We start from the raw sequence: 22,501 nt of genomic DNA, 5'->3' as shown, positions 1-22,501 counted from the left end.
GACCTCGGTGAAGTTGGCTCGACGAAAAAGCTTAAAATGGAACTTGGTCGTTCCTGAATTAGTCCAGTGTAACTTAACGGACTGATAACTTTAACAAAACAAAAGAAAGAAAGAAAATAAAACAAACTGAGGGGCAGATCAATGTCGCGGCACTTCGCGTGTGTAGCTTCAAGCGAACAAAGGCCTGTTGTGCTGGCCGACTCTTAGGCGTTGCCTGGCAAGGCACGCCGGACGCGTGCCGAAGCGTCCAGAGAGCAAAGCGGAAGACCAGGGCACGAGGGGAGGAGAAGAGCAGAGAGAACGAACGACGTCGCGTGTCGCTCTTTTGTTGCCTGGTGGTTCCCCAGAGGGACTGCCTTTCTAAACTTTTAATGTCTAAAAGAAAGTCTATTTGCGCGTATTATAATCAAATATTTTCCACAATCAAACCTCAATGGTCAAACGGTTGTACCGTTCTAAGTTAAGCATTTGGTAACAGGAAAACAATTGTCACATTATTGGTCAGGATATTTATACATTAACGGCATTTCCAACGATGGTATGTAATACTTATTTCATCCACTTGGGGGAGCTCAGGTTACATGAGGAAAGCTTAGATTAATTATTTATTCAGTTAATTATTAACTGTTATTAGTTATTCAGCCTTAAATTCAAGCTGGCGATTAAGAGTATAGTATGACATTTCTTTATCATCATTTCTAAAGGAATTTTGTGATAAAGTATTGTGAACAAGTATTGGTTACACATTAGATGACGGAGTATCTTGCTGAAAATAAAAACACTGCAAAAGTAACTTATTTAGATTCTTTTCAGCACTAATATCAACAACAGATAGCAACAACATGGTAACATAACTACTCAAATAGAGGCAAACATAATCAAGTAACTAAAAGATTTAATTAAACTTAATTAAATGCTTTGAGTCTTTGGAGACTGCAGTCTTTGGTTATTTAAAGTTCGGCTTCCTGGGTTATGTCACACTTGGGTGAGACAGGGGTATCCCTTTGATGGGGTAATGAAACACAGAGCAAGGTCAGTTGCCACGGTTAAATGTGTGGGGGGGCAGTTTTGATAGGCTGTTCAGGGAAATGCTAATCGCTGGTTAGTGTCCCTTTTGACAGTTTAACAGTCAGGCCCCGCGTTATCAGCTTCGGAATCAAAAAGGTGCCAGTTTTACGATCAACTGCCCAGGCATAACACTTAAAGAAAGCAACTTTCCACCCCCCCTTCCGTTGGGGTCTCAGCAGTCTGTTGAAAGACTGTTGATCTTTAACCCCCCTGCTCCTCTCTGGGAGAGGAAAAGAGGAATTTGGAGTAGCTCCAAATTTATTTAATATATAAAATGCACAAATCCACACCGTTGTCCCACTACACTTCTCGTGTTCCTTCTTCTTGGTGTTGCTTTCGCTTGGGATTGCCACATCTATCACTCCCACAGGATCTTAGCTTGGTCATTCTCAACTACCTTAGGAAGTGTCTCCATGTTGACCTTGGGACTTCCAGCCCTTACTCATGGCAGATGTTCCTGTACACTATGCCAGCTAACTGGTTATGGTGTTCCATGTACGCACTTCCTGCCTGCATCTTACACCCTGCTGTTATGTGCTGTACTGTCTCAGGGGCATCCTTGCACAGTCTGCACCTGGGGTCCTGCCTAGTGTGGTAGACCCCAGACTCTATTGATCTTGTACTGAGTGCCTGTTCTTGTGCCGGCATGATTAGTGCTTCTGTGCTGTCCTTTAGTCCAGCCTTTTCCAGCCACTGGTTTTCTTGATATCAGCCACTTCTTCTATTTGTCTGTGGTACATGCCGTGCAGCGGCTTGTCCTTCCATGATGGTTCTTTGTCTTCCTTGTCCTCACCCTCGGGTTTCTGCTGCCTGAGGTATTCACTAAGCCCTTCACCTTTGGGGGACATCTTCATAATGTACTCCTGGATCTTTGTTGTTTCATCCTGGACAGTGGTCTTGACACTCACACCTCCCTCGCTACACTTGGTGTACTGTCTCAGGTCTGGATTTGGGGTGAAACCCTCCATGCATTGTGAGGAGCTTTCTTGTCTTGATGTCAGTGTCCTCTATCTCCTCCTTTGGCCAGTTTATTATACCAGCGGGGTATCTGATGACTGGCAGGGCGTATGTGTAGATGGCTCGGATCTTGATTTTCCCATTCAGCTGACTTTTCAGGACCTGCCATACTCTCTGTAGGTATTTGGCTGTGGCGGACTTCCTTGCTGCCTCTTCATGGTTTCCGTTAGCCTGCAGCACCCCAAGGTATTTGTAGCTGTCCTGAACATCTGCAATGTGGCCTTCTGGTAGTTCAACCCCCTCGGTTCAGATCATTTTCCCTCTTTTTGATATCTATATATCTATATCTATATATAGATATATATTAAATGCTTTATATATCTATATATAGATATAGATATATAGATATTGTGACGGCCCCAGGTTTGCAAGATACACACAACAAGAGAGGGTCTTGATGAGAGAGGGATGATTTGACTCTCCTCCCTTCTCCTGGCCTGCCGACTGATTCTGTTCTGTTTCTTTTTTGTGTTTTACACCCATGCACTCCACTCACACATACATTGCATACATACTGATCTGACAGACACCTAAAATTGTATATATTGCTTAATTTACTTATTAAAATATCTATTATTATTTTCAGACTATGTGGTTTCCGATTTTGTCACTTACTGTTGAGCCAGGTTGTGACACATACATATATATGTATATATATATATATATATAGTATATTTCTATAGTGATTAATGAACTGTATAAAATGAATAATGCTTTTGTCATTTATTTGTAGCTTTGGCAATATTGTTGTTTTACATTCATGCCAATAAAGCTAGATTGAATTGAATGTGCTCCCCATACATCCAAATTGAATGTCACTATAGACAGAAATATACTGTCTGTACGTTTGTTTTAAGCCTTCAATTGAACACTATATTCCAGTGGGATTTTGCTGTTTCATCTCCCTTCTGTCTGGTTGTGCCAGACTGCAGGGTGTCTGACTGTCTGTCAAACTGTATGTCGTGTATATGCGTGTGTGTATGTGGGTCTCAAAGACACAGTACAAATCTGTCTGTGTCACAGCAACAACAATCCCTTATGGACTCAGTCACTAACTGGGGTACTACGGATCACGGCGCCACTTTCTTTCACTGGAAGTCCTTTTATATTTGTCTTTTGGACTATCCTTTCATCCCTCTACATAGGAGTAAAGGCAAGTGCGTAACACCAGACTAGTACATTACAATATAAGAAATTCTTCATGTTTTAATCTCTAATAGCACAACTATCTTTGCCAAATCATGCAAAAATAAAACAAAACACTTGCAGTTGCTTCAGTCAATGCTGTCTATCTGTAAATCTGTAGTGTTTCTGACAGTTTGGACAGTCCTCGGTGTATGTGTGGACAAATAGGTTATGAGAGTCCTAGTTATCTGCTCTACAATATTCGCCAAGATAAGGATTGTGTCGACTAGCTGCAGGGCTGATTTGGTGTAAAAGGTTAGCAAAGTCATTGCGATGATGCTGCTGTAGCATCCATCTTTGTGAGAGTAATGTGAGTGCTGTGACATTCTCCTGGTTTTAGTGAGGGCACAGAGAAAGATATGGTCTGTCAGCATGACGCAGATTGGTTGCAAGATGCTAAAGGTGGGTAGAATGTGTGGCTCTGCACTCAGTGCCCCTAATTTGCATGAAGTAGTTGATATTCCAAAGTGGTTTGTAAAAAGATGTGTGAGTAAGAGATCCGTGTGCAGGCTACTGTAAGATAACCATTTACTAGCTTATATGCAAGAAAGCATTTGAACCCCCCATGACTCTCTAATCTCTCTCTCCTTCCCCGTCTCTTCTGCTCACCAGAAACAGATGTCCAAGCGACCTGCCTCCATTAACCAGTGCTCCTCTGGAGTATAACTCAACGCTGCTCCAGACCCTGCCAGACATCAGGCCCAGCCCTCACCATCCTTCTGCCCAGACGTGGGACTTGCATCGCGGACTCAGAGACTGTGACGGCAGGGCAACAAGCCAAGACTGGCTCTATCTTCATATAACTCCTGCTGGAGGTGGGAGAGTGCGAGCTGGACTCTGCCCATCCCTGTGCTGTAAGTGATCATTAAAGAGCTGGCTACTCTATGAGTAGTGGTGGAGGTGTCCTGTTCACTGTACTAGCTACTCCACTCAACACCACAAGGTTAAGTTTAATGGTGTCTTCTGGTTAGTACTGATACATCTGTCACTGTGTGAGTATGTTAGAGATCACTGTGCTCTGTGGCCCTGTTCTGTGCAGAGTGTGTCAACTCTTCACTGACAGTACTAATCTTCAGGTTTAGATTCAGTTTAGCGCAGATAGGACAAGAAAAGACATGTGAGAAGATAAAGGAGGTGAAGTGGTATGTTCTCTCAATTAAAAAAAAAAAAATCTTTTTTGTCTTATTTCAAGTTGCTGAAGTTTCCCTCAAATGAACATGATTTGTATTAGAGATCAAGAAACAGAAGCAGAACAGAGCTGGGTAACAGGTTGATCCTAAGGCAATCTCTGTTAAGTCCCATCTGAATGTGACACAAATTTCAAATGTTTTATACAAGAGGCCTGTAGTTTGCTGCAGATAAACCTTTTGAACGGCACTCATTGCGCAGGACAGACTCATCCACATCGCATGTGTGCGGCCCTACAATTACCATCATTACATATGCCTGGTTTCAAGTACTGTACAGATTTCTGTGCAGATGTGAGCAGGTGGCATTTCCAGAAAGTGTATCAGTTTGGCAACTTCAATCCCTGAGAGATGTGATGTCATTTCAAGAATATCTCCTAGTTTGTGCATCAAAAAAACAAGGTTAACACATGCTCTTAAGTATCTGGCCCCACAATCACTAATCAGGTGCCATTGTTTTCCTTCCACCACATAATCATCAATATTGATGAGGCATCATTTGATTACAATGGTGGTATTATCCTTAGAGTTAATGGCAGATGTAATTTTATACCCATCAACTACAACATAATGTTCTATTTCTTTTTCATCCTTCAATTCCACCGAATTGTTCTCGCTCCAGGTATTCCGGCAAATGGTGAATAAATTACTTTGAGACGCCCAGAAGCCTTTATGGTTTTTCATTGTTATTCATTCAGTATGGTTTTGGGTTTTATTTATCAATCTTTATTTTATGTTGGAAAATCATGCCAGATAATCTCAGGAACAGGCATGGGAGAATTAAGCTGCATGGTGCCTTGGTTGGTCCCCCCTCCCCTTCTGCTTTCCCTGTGTCACTTTCTCTCCCCGTGCCTGCCTCCCAATCCCCAATCTACCCCATTCATCAGATGAAAGTGATAAGCTTGGGGAGCACATGCAGAGGCACTATGTCAGCTAAGCTCTCTATGTGACTGTGTTATAATATAGTAACTGTCTCATATATGTGCCACCTTAAGTGAAACAATTCTAGCATCTTCTGCTTGTATAACGGACAAATATACTTTACAGCAGTGGTACCCAACCTTTTCTGTCTGACGCACCTCAAGTAGCTCTTCATCAATGTCATGTTCCAAATGTGTTCATTTTCATTAGTTTTAAATTGGATGTTATGTAACACTAAATATACAGAGGTGGATGCTGTTACAATAATTTTTACAATGAATTCTTTAGGTCAGTTTGGTCTATTTTGCATTCATACCTCTACAACTTGGTGTGGCTAGACATTTCAACAATTTATCCATTACTTAGAGGTAATTCAATCATTTATCCAGTACTTTCAGCTAACTATATGAATTTTTAATTCAGCAGCTGCTCAAAGTATAAAAGGGGCACATGTAAATGAAATCCTTGGTGATGCTTCTGTATCGATACAGCAGTAAATGCTGTCACACAGTCTGAAAAGAAACACAGAAATGACCATTTTAAGTTTAAAGGTTAAAGAATATTTTATTTGCACCTATAAATAACTCTGGCATTAAAAATGAAAGTCTTAACTTCTCTGTTATACAGAACAATAAAGAACAGCTGTTGTAGTCATTATTCAAAATCAACATGGCCTCTGTATGATAAGTATCTTATCGTGAGATTGCAGGTAATACCCAGCTCTAGCTTTAAAACATTGTGGGCTGACACAACAAAGGTTACGATATGGTAACCCTAGTTCTATTAGTACAGGTGGAGCCTAGGGTTACCATATCGTAACTGTAGCAAACCTAAATTTAGTTATGCATTTTAATAAATTTATGAGAATTAATACCCAATTATGAATTTTATTATTCATAAAATCTAATTTTATTCCTCGTTTCAGGGCACCACCGGAGTTGTTATAATCCTAGAGTCTCCGGACCTCTAGGTAGTTTTTAATAATTATACAATTATCACTAGTGATCAGTAAGTTAATAATCGCTCAATTATCTTAAATCAGTCAGTCAGTCTCATATCTAAAGGGTCAATTCTCTTGGCAGGGACGTAGAAATAGGCAACACACACAGTTCTTGATTATATTACAGTGAATTTATTCTCTAACTAAGGTGATAAGAAGATGGTTGAATACCGGGAAAATAAACAATTGCTGAACAATGAGAAATGGAGGTTCGATTGCGGGAAGCATTTGACTCATACGGCATAGAAGAACTAATGAAAGTAAGCTAACGCTATGAGTTTAGGAGTTAAAAGGAAATCTGACCACAGAATGTTTGTTAGGTCTTACTGCTTGTTGGCCTGCTTTGGCCTGTTGCACGGGTCCCACGCTAGCTGCCTGATCCTGGCTTTTTGCTAGGGATTCTCCGGGGTTTTCCGTGTCCTCCGTCTGGCAATTCAGCTGTTTCAGGTTTCCTTCGTTGTACCTGGCAAGTGGCTTGATCTGACCTCGGTGAAGTTGGCTCGACGGAAAAGGCCTAAAAATGGAACTTGGTCGTTCCAGTGTAACTTAACGGACTGATAACTTTAACAAAACAAATGAAATAAAGAAAATAAAACAAACTGAGGGGCAGATCGATGTCCCGGCACTTCACGTGTGTAGCTTCAAGCGAAACAAAAGGCCTGTCTCACTGGCCGACTCTGATGGCGTTGCCTGGCGAGGCACGCCGAACGCGTGCCGAAGCGTCCAGCGAGCCGAAGAGAGAAGAGCGAAGAGAGCAGAGAGAGCAGAAGAGCACGAGCGATGTCGCGTGTCGCTCTTTTGTTGCCTGGGGTGTGGTTCCCCAGGGGGCGTTTCAGGTTTCCCAAGGGACTGCCTTTTTAAACTTAAGGTCTAAAAGAAAAGAAATCTATTTGCGTGTATTATAATCAAATATTTTCCACAATCGAACCTCAATGGTCAAACGGTTGTACTGTTCTAGGCATTTGGTAACAGGAAACAATTGTCAAATTATTGGTCAGGATATTTATACATTTAACGGCATTTCCAACGATGGTATGTAATACTTATTTCGTCCACTTGGGGGAGCTCAGGTTACATGAGGAAAGCTTAGATTAATACAAGATCATCTCTCCTTAGGAACTGGGGAATACTGTTGATTCATCCTTAAATTCAAACTGGCGGTTAAGAGTATAGTAAAACATTTCTTTATCATCATTTCTAAAGGAATTTTGTAGGAAAGTATTATGAACAAGCATTGATTACATTAGATGAAGGAGTGTCTTGCTGCAAATAAAAACACTGCAAAAGTAACTTTCTTTTCAGCACTAATATCAACAACATATAGCAACAACATGTTAACATAACTACTCAAATAGAGGCAAACGTAATCAAGTAACTAAAGATTTAATTAAACTTAATTAAATGCTTTGAGTCTTTGGAGACTCCAGTCTTTGGTCATCCAAAGTTCGGCTACCTGGATCATGTCACACTTGGGTGAGACAGGGGTTTTCTTTTTGATGTGGTAATAAAACAAAGAGTAAGGTCAGTTGCCACAGAAACATGTGTGGGGGGGCCAGTTTTGATAGGCTGTTCAGGGAAATGCTAATCGCTGGCTTGTGTCCCTTTGTCAGTTTAACAGTCAGGCCCCGCGTTATCAGCTTCGGAATCAAAAGGTGCCAGTTTTATGGTCGGGGATAGCACTTAGAAGAATTGACTTTGACCCCCTCCTCCTTCTCTGGGGGAGGAGAGAAAAATTTGGAGTAGCTCCAAATTTATTCAATATAGAATGCACATATCCACACCGTTGTTCACTACATAACTTTCGTTCTATCTCACACAGCCTGATGACTGTCCGCCCAGCCGCGACAAGCCACAGCACACCACACCGACACGATTGGCGACAGGCCACCAGCCACGGGCCCAAAACCACCTCCATCCCAAGCAATAGGGCAGTAGTCTACCCCTACTGCCTTATCGCTTGGGATGGTCACTTGACCAATAGGGGTGTGGCATGACCAAGAGGGATCTGATTCAGCCAGATCCAAACACCCAGACTGTCGGTGTGAAAAGTCCTCCCCGACAACTGGTAGCCTATAGCCTAGACACTGGCCTCTCTCTTCACAGATCCTGGGTGGGTGTTTCCTGTCACCAAAGCAAACAGTTCATGTATCAGTGCGTGTAATGGGGGCCGTTAGGGTGCTCATCGGACACAGCAGATGGAACCTCACTTCCCTAGACCCGGGGTGGGGCAGAGGGTGGTAGGCATTCAAATGCATCGTTCTCGACCTGAATAAGCTCCTTATGTTCTTGGGAATGAAGGAGGGGTTCAGTCTTAACACTGCTGCACTGTGGTCACCACGAAGCAACATGCAGCTGGGATTAACCGACAGGGCGCACAGCTCCCTCAACCTCTTGGCAGAGGTCAGAGCAGGTAACAAGGCTGTCTTAAGAGATAGCATCTTCAAGGAGGACTGCCCCAGGGGCTCGTAAAGATTTGACCTTAGAGCCTCGAAAACTAGTGGCATGTCCCACTGGGGTGCAGTTACACCCTGAAGAAAACACTTCAGGAGGGGGGTGCGTGAAGATAGGTCTGTCGCCAAACCCCCTCATGACAAGAAGAGATAGCTGCCGCATACACCTTGATGGCTGAGTGTGACAGTCCCTTCTCCATCAGGCCTTGAAGGAATGAAAGGATGGATCCCATTGAGCAGGTTATGGGATCCACGTAGCCCATCCACTTAGCTTTGTAGCAGGAAGTGGTGGAGCCCTCGCCAGCCCAGCCTGTCTCAACCTCTCCCTTTCATAAGCCAAACATGGAAAGGTTGGCCGAGCACCGGCAGCGTGCCTGACTCCTGTGACAGAGCTCCCCAGACCTGAGGCACTCCCGAAGCAAGACCAGATCTGCTGTATCCCTTCGGGGTGTAGTCTCCACTCACTCGGTGGGGGTCCGCCCCTCGACATGAGGTCGGCCCCCCTGTTTTCCATGCCTGGGATGTGAAGGGCTTTAGAGAGAGTAGGAGCTCGGATGCCCACATCCACACCTCGCCATCGTCAACAGAGCCGCGGATCGGACTCCGCCCTGTCTGTTAATGTAAGCCACCTATGTGTGGTTGTTGGTCCTTATCAGCACATGTATTCCCAGGGCTTTGAAGTGCTGGAGGACTAGGAAAACCACCTGGAGCTCGCCCTGCACCAGCGTTTGTGCCTTCTGAGGTCCAAATGCAGACTGGTGAACCAGCGTTGTAACTGTCGCAGCAGGCCCAGCAAAACCACCTGGTGGTCCGCTGCCATGAGACCCAGCAGCTGCATCACTGACCGCACCTTCCCCTGCTGCAGTCTGTGGACCGCTTGGAGGAGCGTTGTCTGTCTGAGTTTCAACAGAGAAGCTCTCAGGCTGGCGGCATTGAGCACAATCCCCAAATACTCTGCCTCCTGGCGAGTTCGGGGAACGCTCATCTCCCAGTTGATCGCAAAACCTAAGTTGTTCAGGTTCAGAATCAACTGGGCTGTGTGGAAAATGGCCCAGCTTTTTGACCTGGCCGTGACAATGAGGTTGTCTAAATAGAAGAAGACCCTCATGCCGTTCCCACAGAGGCCGTAGTGCCGTGTTGACGGACTTGCTGAATGGCGGGGGGCCAGCGAATATCTGAAGGGGAGCCTGTTGTACTACCTCATGGAAGGCGAAACGCAGAAACTTCCTGTGTTTCCTCACGTGAAAGTAGGCATCCTTCAGGTCAATAGTGGTGAACCAGCTCCAGCAGTTTCCTGAGCATCAGCATACGGAACGTTTTCTGTCCGAAATGCTGGTTCAGATAGCGGAGATCCAGGATGTGTCTGTAGCCTCCTGTTTTCCTGGGGACTAAGAAGAACGTGGAGTAAAGATCCTTTTGTGTGTTGTGAGCCGGAACGACAGAGACCCCACTCCTGAACCGGCTCTCTGGACCCAGTGATTCTCTGGACGTGGTGATTCCGCGGGGGTTCCATGGGTGGATGTCGGCACTGCCAAAGGGGATCTAGCCTGTCGGCGAGCCCACCTTCCCTGCTCTGCAGCAGCAGGTGATGGCTAAGCTGCACCTTTTCTTCTTCCAGCCTTTGAAACTGCTGGGTGGCGGAAGAGATCGACCCGAAAAAGGCCCTCTGTGGAAATGGGGGCTCCCGACAGCTCCTCCCGATCCTTTCCATTGTGCAATGAGGGAAAATGCTCTTTAGAGACCATAGACATGGCCGAGGTGGAGGCGGTTGAAACAGAAGCAGCCGACGTAGACGACCAGCTGTCATCCTCCTCAGGCGGCGGTGGGGCAGGTAGCGAGCGTAGCACAGGCTGAGCTGGAGCTTTCACTAAGCAAATTTCAGTGGGCAAGTACGTGCTCAATGCTCGTAAGTTCTGAAGGACATTTGAAAGAGTCTCTGGCTTACTTGACACAGCTCTGTAAAAGCTGTCACTAAACGTGTGATTGGACTCTTGGAAATGAAAATTAGTGTCCATATGTTTATGAATGCGGATCAAACGCCGGGATGCACACACACAGCAGCACATGCTTTATTGCGAGCATGTGAAAAAGTGTCCTTATAGGCTAATCAATTTGTTTAACAAGGGAGAAGAAAAATGTCAGCCGGACTTTGGTATCGACTACTCCCATGGGAGTCTCACACTCCGACACCGACTGAGCTAAACGTGCACATGAGTAGGCCGATCCAAGGGTTTGAAATAATTTGACTGAAATAATGTTCTGTTATCGGTGAGAACATTTTTAATATTGTTATGTTCTTGTGAGTTATTATGCACAATATGCTAATGTGTTTGTTTAGTGCTGTATGATGTATGTATTAAATTTCACATTGTATGTAATTGCATTGGCTATCCTATACGCATAGGATAGCCAATGCTTGTGGAATAAACCATACATGTGGGCCATGAGAGCTCGTTATCTGTGAGTTAGGTATGAAACGGAAGTTACCTAATGAATGTTGTTTTTATTTGTATAACTAATGTATCTATCTGTGTATGGACACATTGTTTCGTGGTTAGCACAACTGATGTGTAATGTTTACTGTGCAGAGTTGTAATTGTTTTTTTTGTCCTCTTAATAGAGGTGCCACTGCTGTATTTTTGTAACCGTTTATGCCGTTTTATGTGCCAACTTTGGGCTGCATTCCTGTTGTATATGTAATAGTTGCTGCATCATTGCCACGTGTATGCAGAAGTAGTATTGAGTTTCTATTTTTGACTCAAAGAAGACCATTTTATTTTCACCTTTTTGTTTTTGTACATTCACCAGTTACTTCAGTGGAGCGACTGCATTTTTGCTTTATTTTACATAAAATTACCAGCCCTGAAGGTGGGAAAACAATAAAAAGAAACCCCACAAATCGTATTGATAATCGTATCGATGTGTGTGTAACTTGTCCCGGCTTCATTTATTTTACAGACACTGACATTTTTAGATTTATTAGAGACATTATTGAGTTTATATAGGGGTTACCTGTTGTAAATACTATTGTTGCTGTTGCAGAAAAAATATTAATATTTATGTCATATATATGTCATATTTAAATCTATTCCAATTCTATTCTGAATTTAATGATCATTTTTAAAAGGGGTGATAAGTATAATTCAAAGGTATAAGTATCATTACATTACATACAGATCATTATTTTTAACACAGCACACTACATTTTTACTGTAACAAACAAGAGTTCAAAGTATACATAGTTTGTAGTCAAATTATATAAAACACCAGAATGAAGTGAACAGAGCACTCATCTTTGTTTATATTGTGTGTTGAAGTAACGTTAGCTGTCTGCTAACTGTTAGCCGGCAGCTAATGTTTCTTATGCAGGCTACACACAGCAATATAAACAACTGTGCATGCTCTCTTCACCTCATTCTTGTAAAATACACCCAACAAAAAGCACACTGCTGCAAACCTCACTTACCGGTGGTAATGAAGCTGTCCTGAAGGTGCTCCTGAATTAATAAAAGTGTCTGAGCATGAGGGACTCACTAGATCGGGCAGGCTTTCACAAAAGGGCCTTTACAAGAAGAAGAAGAAATGAATAAAATAACTTTTGCTTTGACAAAAGAGCACTTTCAGGCATCAAAGGGGCAGCTCCCCCCCTGCACATGCATGCTATCTACTTTAGCAATTTGTCCACTACTGTTACTGTAACTAACTATTTTACATTTACTCTAACTATTCTAACTTTTTATTCATACATTTAGTTATCTATGACATCCGTTTAGCCATTATTTAAGCTATTTTTTATATTTTTTATTTTTCTGCTTGCTTGCTAACTAGTTTCAAATCACAACACATATTGTATGGGTGTTACAGCTGACTCAATATGTGGATAGGTAATTTCATTTTTTTAGCTATATTATTCATAGCTATGCATTTGTATTGTCAGGTGTGATGAAGAGAGACAAAGACAATAAAAGACAAAGACAGAGTTAATAAATCTTCAATCAATCAAAATTTATTTATGGAGCACTTTAACAGCAATCACGAAGTTGCACAAAGTGCTGTACAAAGATTAAAAGCAAACATATAATGTATACAGTTAAAAACACTATCAAATGAGTTCCTCCAAGTGTCATCCTCAAGGGTCAAAAGCCAGACGGAAGTCTAGTCTATACTAGTATACTGAGTGTATCTCTGCTACTGTTCAATTCTGTGGAGTTCTATCGTATTCTAGGCTTACTTGATAAGTCTCAAAAAACCCACACACAGTGAATTTGAAAAATGACAAGCAGTTTGTAAATGCAGTTGCAACACTTTGTACATAAATAAAATATCATCAACCGAATATGATTTTGATGAAAACTGCAGATACTTTTTATTACATACAGTTGTGGATTTCTATTACATTTATTTAAAACAAGAAATATTTGTGTGTGCATCAGAAACAGATTTGTGGACCTTTTATTTTTATTTGTGTTTTATTTGTTTTACATTTATATAACGATAAACATTTTGTTGAACATTAAAAAACACATTTGTGGAAAATCATATATATATAAATCCCAAAATACATTTATTAATCCTTCTGTGTGCATTCATTAATAATATTTACACTGAACCGAGTTCTTAAGTCGATGGACATACATTAAATCAAACAGGACCTTCGCTCTGCAGCTAGAAAAAGAATTGCCTTCATCCTTTCATTAGACACTTTATCTAACTTCCATTCTTCTATTTATCTATCTGGGAGAGCATTCATGTGTCACTTTCCCTTATCCTTGGAGACGAGCGTGGAGACAATGGTTCCACTGCAGCATTTCCTCTCATTCTGTCTCTGCTCAGCAAAACATGACGGAACAAATGAACCAATTAAGTGTGCTGGTGGCTGTGCTGTCCCACGGGGGGCATCTAAGGAACTGAGACGGCCTGATTAGCTCAAAGGTAGGCCTGACTGGAGACAGCCAGCTAAGACAACTGAGTGAGAAAAACTCCCATAATGTGAACACACCACTTGACAGTGCAAGTGTCGTCTTTGCTTTTTGGCATTTTGATTGGTGTTGATTGATGTCAAGGTTCTTCTTCAAGTTAGCATTTTTTACAGGGACACACACAAACAAAGGTGTGTGTCAGATTTGCACTAGGAGCATACTTGAGAAATGTGCTGTGGTTGGTAACTGCATTTTGCAACAGAGACAGACCTTATAAGCACAAATATACCCCAGAAAATGGCCTACATGATACACCAACAAATCATCTCCCTGAGTGACATTTCCAGGTGAGGGGTCCAGGAATGTTTAAGCCACTCTAACTTTATTTCCATTGATCCCAATTGCTTCAGAAACACCTAGACGGGTTCCACTAGACTGTAAACAAGAATGATCAGTTAATACCTGCAGTATTGATCTGACTTGGCCCTCTAACATTGAATCTCTTTGTAGACCCCGTTCAATCTTTCTGTTATCACACACTCACAGATTTGAAACTCGTGAGATCTCTAGGACAGCGGGAGAGAACAGCACTCCCAGGGTGACATATATTTGTCTTCATATATGTTTTGCTGTCAAGGTCAGATTCACACTGTGATTTTTCTTTTCTTTTCATGAAGAATTCATGAAAAATGCCTGTGTTTAGAAAATGTTTAGTTGCACCCAGTTGGTGTTTTTGTGATTTTAAAAGATAATCTGCACCCATAGAGGTATTCTGTACTGCATTTTAGCTGAGCTACACAAAATGCAGGATTCTGCGTTTGATACACAACATGCTGAATAAGTGACAATGTCACCTCAGTTGTTCAATGAAGACTTTTTCCATTTCTATCAATCCTTGTCTCACTCAGCTCTGATACTGGCCATGCCTATGTTTCCCTTCCTATTTTATTTATTTTCTGACATTGTGACATTCCCCCCTCTTTCCTGTCTTTGCCCTTGTGACAAGATCTGCAGTTTCCGGTCCTAGGGGAGAATGGAACATTCAAAACCTCTTCATCTCTGAGGCAATATTGAGGCACCTTGTCCCCCATGGTCAATTTGTCACCATGTAGAATGCCAGGAGGTGTCCTTGGGGCTGACCACTGGTCATTGCTCTCCCTGACACTCGGAGAGAGAAAAAGAAAGAAACAGTGAGAAGCAATGGGAGAGAGAGAGAGAGGAGCAGAGGGAGAATGAACCTGACAAAGGCCCTGAAACAGATCCGTCCCACTCAGCAGAGCCAAGGGAGTATGCAGCCAGGCTGTCAGCACCTCTCATTAGTCAAAGGCAGCCTCCCTGACAATGTGACACTGATTACTGAAAGCCCTGATTCAGACTTTCTCTCCTTCTCAGTGTAGCCGCAAACAGTGTCAGCTAAAGCTGCATGCACGTGTTCACGCACGCACGCACACACACCCAAACACAGTAGTTCAATCCACTCTCTTTCCATCCCAAAATGCTTGAAGTGCATTTCATTTCATTTAAAAATTCCCCTCTCATCTCCAAAGGGACTAAAGCCTTCATTAAAAAGAGCGATAAAGGGCAAACGGGTGTCTTCCAGCCCTATTTAAAATCTATTTATTGATTTTCACAGGGTGTAAATAAATATTAAATGGCATTATTGTGCACGGAGGCTTTCACACTGGCAGGAGTGGTGGAATTAGAGGGGAGGAAGAGTGGCGTTCGTTAAGAGTTTATCATTTTTATTGATCTTGCTGACACGTCTCAGCACTGAGAAGGATCTGATTGCTTTTACTTAATCACTGCACAGAGCTGAAGGGAGGATTGAAAGAAAGTATTAAGGGGAGCAGAGAGAAATAGGAATTGTCTCCAAATACCACATAGAACAGTGTCAGCGCCGACTATCTCTCTGAGGAGACCCGAGCTGCCCACCCAATTTACTGTAGAGAGACCTCAGTTTCTAAGCATACAGGTAAATGTCACATTTCACTGCCAAACACTGCACTACACATATGTATTGAACGCACATGAATTTTGGTGAAAAAATAATAATTGGTACAGACTAGTAGAGCAAAATGCATCCATGATTGTAAAATTGTTGTTCTTCTACCAGGATTTTGTTGTCCACTTTTTAGACATCATTTCATTTATTTTGTTAGTTAGATGATGTCTTGAATATCAATGATCCATACCAGGAGGGAAAACAGAGCATGTTTTTTTACAGGCCTTGGGTAAAAAGTTTGAAACACAGCCAAGGTAAAATATAAAAACCTGTTGGTAACTGGAATGTGGGATGACATTATTTACAAAATAACCTTAGTTGGCCTCATTCCCTTTTCATACCTTTGAATCACAGTGAAAGGCCCTTTATTCTTGACGTGACGATCAGGCATTAGTTAACTGCAATCACTGTCAAGCAAATAGTAACTTTTTTGTGTCTTTTGTTGAAAACAGACAAAAATTTTAAATTGCGAGTGTTGACTTGATCTGAGGCTCTTTATGCGTGTTCTGCCTGTCCATTATAAGGATTGTAAATATATGACTAGTTAACATGCTTATGTTGTTCATATAATTATATTATCAAAGACCACCCTATTTTTCTTTATCTTCAATCATGAGTCTAACATTGCTGACAGATTTGTGAGCAATATATGAATGAATGACCATTTTGTTTTTCAGGCTTGCCTGGGAGGATGCACTCACACAACTCCATGGTGATTAAATGCAAATTAGGAGCGCAGTCTTTGTAAGTGTCCAATAAGCCCTGTGTCAAAATACCACATTAGAAGAGGTTCTAAACAAATAAAGCAATCTAACCACATTAACATGTACAACGGTCCTTAGAAAAATCTTTCCATCTATACATTAGATCTTAGATGTACTCGGTCCTAGCTTTAATGTTTGTACTTGAAAAAGAAGGCAATCAGCTGTACTTTGTACCCCAGCTGCATAGAGAAAATGCCCAATACAACAAAAAAGGAGGTAATGCTAATGTGTATATCTAAATATAGACACAGATGAAACACAAAAACAGATCATTTTGTCTCTGTTAGGGCAACACAGACTAGCATAAAAGATTTCCTTCTCGAATGTCTTGAGGGTCAGACACTCTCGGGACAAACTCGGGACAAACACTCTATTTTTCGGTTGGGTCTACATATGATTAGCTCATCCTTATATGGTAGAGATCAGTTGATTGGTAATTTAGCACATCACTTACAGCATTCAGATGTACAACACTTGTCATAGCATCGTAACAAATAATCATTCAAATGATCTAACTTCTAAATCAGGATTTTTTTATGAACCTAGAGTCCTGAAAATTTGAATAGGTTACCACCCCTACACATGCTCTTCTGTTTCTGTTCTAAATCTTTATACAATAATATGTTAACTATAAGAACAGTGGGCTGCCCTCCTGATCTGTTTGTGAGAAGAGGACAAGTTGTGCCAAACAGATTGGCTATGTCTGTCTGTGTACAGTATAACCTTGCATAGCCTTGATTATCTTGTGTATGCTGTGAGCTGAGTGTGTGGTTTCACCAGAACCTTTTTAGTCTTTTCATATTCATTTAGTTAGCTTTCATCAGAAAGTTAACATGCATCAATTTTAATGAATATGTCTTTTGTTAAGTTTTATACATCTCATTTACCTTTACAATGCTGATGAGCTGCATGCTCAAAATAAATTGTAGATAGCTATTATATAGATATTCTTTATAATTCCTGGATTGCTTTGCCAGTGTTAAGCCATTGGGACACCAGCATGTGGGTAGCATGAATAGAAGCACAACCAATTGTTCTGTTAGTGGGAAAGGTCATTCCTAACACTGGTGGACTAAGTAGCATTACACCTCACCCACGTGTCCAGGAAATTAATCTTCTGTCTGCTCATTTTTTAGTATGATGCTGTAAAAATTATTTTCAAGAGCAGCAAACATATTCAACATAACCAGTGAAGATGCCAAAGGTACAGTCAATCAAATTAAAGCACTTATACAACATTTTGACTCAAGAATTATAAATCGTCTGACAGCAACATTATGTCTTAAGTGGGCACTGGATGATGCATTGCTCCCACTGTATTATACTAATATTCTGTTGACAGTGTTCATCTTTGATTGGAGCATTTCCACAGATAACAGCCAACTGGAAAATAAATGTCTTCCCTTGTATTTGGATAACCTCTGGACCGGACACACTGATTGGCATGGCAAAACAAAGTCTAATAGAATCCAAGAGGGAATTGTGATTTACAATTCAAACTGTGCCTATTATATTAGACTGATACCATATGAGGAAACGCACTGATTAGCAGTAATACAATGTGGTAGTAAAATTAAAAAATATTGAAAATATCCGACTTACATTAGAAGTAAGGTCACTGTAAAGGTAAAGGTAAACTGACTGTAAAGTCAGTAAACCCCACTAGATTCATTCTAAGTCCTTATAGGTTATAATTATTCATAATACATAAAATAGCTATTGACTCTTCCCCCTCTAGAAGGACCTACAACTTGCAAATGCTCTTGTGATACTTTACTCCACTTGAAGTTGAGTTCCATGTAAACAACAGTAGCAAGGTTTCTGCCTCTGCAAAGGGTCCTTTTCATGTGGCTGCTCTGAGGGTTTACAACAGGAAGGTTGACCTCTGTGAGAAGAGTGTCTTCCTTGCCCTTCAAGCCCAGACACTGCTGTTACCCTGGCCAGGGCAAGGATTAAATGGAATTTATAGGGAGTCCTCAGCTCTACAATTCTGACTTCTAGACTGTGTTTCCTAGTTTGTACCACCTGTGGACTTGCCAGGGGGAGCATGGTCGGTGTGCCTTTGATGGATCCACATGGCATTTTGACCTAGAAGGGCTCCACAGTCTCCACTCTTTATTAGAAAGCCTGCAGCTAGCTCCCACCGAAAGCAGTGAGTGTTTTCCTCCAAGTCTCCTGTGTTTCAGCCTCCCTGACATGAATGCTAAGTAATATCTCTTTGGCCTTCTTCATTTATCCACATTTAACCCTTTGACCAATTGACTGCTTCGCTTGTTTGTCAATCTGCCTTCACAGTGATGCACATGCTATGTAGCATGCTTCTCATTAGAGCGCTGTTATTTTAACTGCAATGCATCGCACACTGTCTTACTGTCAATATACAGGGGGTATGTTATGTATCAGAGGCTGCAATCCTTCCCTCTCACTATCTGGGTTCTAACAAGGCCAGGATAGCAGCCAGATTGACAGCTGCTGGGGCATTTTAACAGGCTTGGTGTTAAACTGCTAAACTCTGAGGAGGCATATGAATGATTGGCTGCCAAACCACACAGAACACAAACCCACTGTTACAATTTTCCAAATAACCATAAGCTTTCACAAGGAAAAACACATATTTGGTTGTTTTTCAGTACAGTCTGCTTTTATTTTATACTGATCTCAATAAAGGGTACAACTTTTAAATGCGTTTTTCGACACAATAGTGTAGCCAACATAGCTTTTTTAAGGCTGTATAATGTGCATTTTTTGATCAATAGATTCTTGTCTAACATGATGATCCAAACAGATGATTAGTATATATTTTGCTGTCATCCATAAGCAGTTAGTAAATGATAGACTAATGATTAATAAATCATGACAATAAATAACTAATAAAGGATTTGTTGATATCACAAATCCTGTCATTTACAATCATAAATAAATCAAATATTCATGTTTACATTGATTATTTGTTGATACAAATGGCTTAAATTACTGGATATCTTAATTGAAACCCATAACAAACAATTTGTACTTTATTCTTAAATAATTTATCATTTCATGAACAAACATTTCAGACAGTGTGCCATTTGGTCTTTCATCTACAGAGAGATTAAAATTCTGAGCTTTACTCACTGATGAAGTCAGTGAGATGTGACTGAAAGCTCCAGTAAAAGCTAGTCATTTTTCTGTCAAATTACATACACTATGTTAAGCATGGAAGTTCATTCTTGACCATGGAAATAGTGGTTTGGTTGTTAAAAAAAATCAAGAGCAAAAGGACCACATACTAGCTCTTTCTGGAGCTTTCAGCTTATCACATGGTCTTCATTAGCAGATGGAGTTTGATGAGTTTTCAGTGAAGGATCATGCCCAGACATTTTCTTGCATACCGGGACTTCTCCCAAGCTGCTGGTACTCTCCTCTGCCCTCTCCATATCAGGTTCTCTGGGCGCTACGTGACGCTCACCTGTTCCTGTTCTCATCTGACTGCTAATTTCTGTCGGCGGAGAGAGACGAGGGAGAAGAGAAGCTCGGGTGTCTTCCAAGCAGCCGTGTGCTGAATGTAGTTCGTCAGTGTCACTTGTCGTGAACCGACCAGTCACAGCCTGGATGAGGCGGGACATTTAAAATTGTTGACAGATAGGCTAGGTGTCATTTACACTGGGGACGCTGGGGACGTCAGAATCTGAATGTTTCCATCATTTTTTGAAAGCTTTTGTTAAAAATAAAAATATTCTGAAAAACAGCAACTAGAAATGTTAAATAAAAAATGAAACAATGCACAATAGGAAAACATGCAATGCAAATGAAATACAGAAGAAACAAATTTGCATTGTCCAAAAGCTGATTAGCCTACTGAATTATCTGAATTGTATTCCATTTTATTTTTATATTTTGAATTGTCACCTTAATTTAGTTTCCCTTCATATAAATAAAGACATTTCCTCCATAACTTGGTGCAGAAAATGTGTTCAGAATGCAGGAAATTAAGTGGTTAATGCGCAAAGTCGTTAATGTTATAATATCTACTAGTTTCATCTTGTGGTTGAGGATCGTGCGCGGTGGGGGGGGGGGGCTTACTGATCATGTCTAATTTATCAAATGGACGAGAAGTCCATGACATCATTACAACTACTGAGCTTGCATGTCAACAGATCCATCTCCATGACAACTGAGCAAACACCATCAGTTGATGAAGACCAGAAAGGAACCTCTCCAGAAAGGATTGATAAGTGAACCTTAAATTGAGCTGTTATGAATAACTACATCTTGCATTTAGGGTGCTCTGTTAAAACATGGGCTCCACAGATCCACACTTTGTTGTAATTGTAGCTAGATCTGCCACTAGGGGTCCCTCACATGAAGATGTAGTTTGATGACGTTGTGAAGTACGTTGGGATCATGGGAGTTGTTGTCTTCATTGTTAAACAATCACTAATGCTGATAGAAACCTATCTGACATGACAGACAGGCAGACATCATGTTTCTGAATGAGGTAAAGTATTAAAGTTTCATTTATGTTATTTTTAGCCACGTTCGCCAACTTCCTTCCTCTCTGGCATATCCCATGTTTTCCTGCGTAATTACAGAAACTAGAGGCGGTAATACATTCCCTTTATGAAGCCATTGACAGATGTATAGAAATAAAAATGCACCTTTCCTTTAATAAATATACATATTTCTCTTCTCTATATTCTTTTAGTGTCTTAACCTTGGAAACATTTGGGAAAATGTAAGTAGTTTACAGTGTACATAACTGAACAACATATTTAACATAGGTGTAGTAATTTTTATACATTTTAATGCAAAAATATTACATATACCTTTAACCTGCATTGGCATTGGCAATGTGTTCCTCATTTTATGTTTTTTTTTCCCCAGCTGTGCTCTTTCAAGGTGTTTTAGAATGACTGTCAATTTACAAAGAGCTCCTCAGTATTAGTCCGACACATGTAACTACAGTGTGTGGGGAGTAGATTCAGAGGGAGGGAGGGAAATTTGAGCACTAATGCCAAAGTGGAATTTGCCAGTTCTCTTTTCTAACACCTCCCTCTCTCTGAAACAGAGGGGAAGTCGAAAACACCATTTGTCAGTGCACATTACATCTCTGTTGTTATAGTCCCAAATGAAAGCCCAGTATGTGGCTCCTTTCAACAGAAGATGCTAACAGGCCTTGTTAATTGGACTTGGCTTGGTTCTCCACGAAGCCTTATTGTCTTATTGCATGACTGACTGAGGATTACTGGGCCAGAAATGCATCGACACATACTCTTAACTGAGCACAGAGTGTGCAACAAATGTATCCTTTAAATGAAGACTACCTCAATTAAAAATAATAACACCACTTTAAAATGAGGCCAAAATGTTGAAATTCTCACAGCTCTTTTTTCCACAGCCATGTTTCAGCTATAAGCACAGATCTTGAAAAGTGAAAACATTTGTATGCGGGCTACAACTAGATTTGTGTAACTGTCCGGCATGAAGGAGTCAGAGGGATGGCTTGGTTTAACTTGGGGCAGGAAAAATGCAGTCACTTTGAAGTTTCTATTGGATGAGAGTTTTAAAAATTAAGGAAAATTAAGGAAAGGCAGTTGCATAAAATCAGGACATGTGGAGCAGTGTTCTTTTGTTTCCTAAAGAGTGGATGTTTGTAAGAAACGTCACTAATGAAGTTTCAATATTTTATCAACAGTATCGTCACTGATACTAAATAAACGTTATTACAGTTATCTAATATCTGATTCCTTGATTGTGTCAATTTTAGTAAAAATAAAGCAGTAGAATATATTTTAACCTTTTAATTTGCAAGCTTTTTTCTTGTCATAACAACACACTTTGTGTCCACAGAAAAAAAAACACAAGATATGCAAGATAAAGCCCTCCTTCAGTGCTCTATGTACTGTATTGGATGCACTATTAGGTAAACCAAATCAAATTCGGCACAACTTAAGCCAATGCAGCATATCTAATGCAATAAACTATAATTCTGCATGGCTAGCTTTCCAC

General features: G+C 41.0%; 1 long non-coding RNA gene across 1 annotated transcript; it reads left to right on the top strand.

Moving 5' to 3' along the window:
- Positions 1-20,861: 20,861 nt before the first annotated feature.
- LOC123958304 lies at positions 20,862-22,229 on the top strand. The gene is made up of 3 exons (XR_006822030.1): positions 20,862-20,990; positions 21,198-21,227; positions 21,377-22,229. It is a non-coding gene; the product is annotated as an uncharacterized LOC123958304 (long non-coding RNA).
- Positions 22,230-22,501: the final 272 nt, after the last annotated feature.

This window comes from Micropterus dolomieu, linkage group LG19, assembly GCF_021292245.1.
Source record: "Micropterus dolomieu isolate WLL.071019.BEF.003 ecotype Adirondacks linkage group LG19, ASM2129224v1, whole genome shotgun sequence".
Taxonomy (NCBI): domain Eukaryota; kingdom Metazoa; phylum Chordata; class Actinopteri; order Centrarchiformes; family Centrarchidae; genus Micropterus; species Micropterus dolomieu.
Note: the sequence above shows the minus strand (reverse complement) of the source record. Positions and strands in the feature narration are given on the sequence as shown.